Below are 1093 nucleotides of genomic sequence, written 5' to 3'. Positions count from 1 at the left end.
CAGCGGCGCAAACGTGCACGGCCGCGGCAGCGCCGAGTGACGGCGGCCGCCGAGGAACAAACTAGGTGCGACTGTCGGGCTGGACGCCGGGTTCGGGAGACGAGAGGCGGGGACAAGTCTCCGAGGCAACCCCAGCTTGGGGCGGAGACAATCTCGGAAATTTCGGAGTGGTGACCAGTACTAGGCTGGGCTGATTTCTCCTTGGCAATTTAGATCTGGGACGAGGCACTCACTGGGCGGAACCCAATAGTCACGGCGGTGCCGCGGGGCGGGGCCACGGGAGGGCGGTACCCGGGGCGGGGCCACTGGAGGGCGGAGCCACGGGAAGGGGTACCATGGGCGGGGCCGTGTGAGGGCGTGGCCACGGGGGCGGCACCCGGGGAGAGACCACGGGAGGGGCTGTGCCGGGGGCGGGGCCGTGTGAGGGCGGGGGCACGGCAGGGCGGAGCCGTGGGAGGGCGGGGCCGAGCCTCTGTCAAAACTTGGGAAGCGCTCAGGGCGCTTGTTAATGCTCAGACCCTTCTCGGGGGCCCTGGGACCTGTCAGGCCGGCCACTGGCAGGCCTCTGCACTGCTTGCCCGCGCACCCCACCCTGTGCCTGGTGCACCGTCCACAAAACTTCCTGTGATTTCTCGCTACCTCCCTGTTCCAATGTCATCTCTGGATGCCCTCCTCAGCGATAGTGTGTGCACATGATGGGGGGTAAAGTCAGCTCCACCACACAGGGATCCCAGCTTCTGGTTTCTGTTTTGCGCCATGCAGCACAGACCACTCCGTGGACGTGCATGAGAGAATGTAGATGGACCTTATTCTGGGTTCAGGGAGGAGAGTCCAGTTTAACTGGCCCCCTCACCTCACTTTGATCCTTGGTCCAGGAGGGACGTGCATGTGGCTTAGCAGGCCAGGGGTCTCTGATTGAGCGTGAACCCAGAGCGTGAACCCCCTCTACCCCTACAATGAGCAGAAGCCATGTCATCCCCCAGGCCAGACCAGGGTAACTGGTGGTCAATGCAGCCTGTTTCCTTACTCAGCGAGCACTCATTGAGCACCTACTGCATGCATCCCTGGGATGAGCACTGGACTCAGGGAGACA

This window comes from Elephantulus edwardii, unplaced genomic scaffold, assembly GCF_000299155.1.
Source record: "Elephantulus edwardii isolate Elephantulus edwardi_28Jun2011 unplaced genomic scaffold, EleEdw1.0 scaffold00217, whole genome shotgun sequence".
Taxonomy (NCBI): Eukaryota; Metazoa; Chordata; class Mammalia; order Macroscelidea; family Macroscelididae; genus Elephantulus; species Elephantulus edwardii.
Note: the sequence above shows the minus strand (reverse complement) of the source record.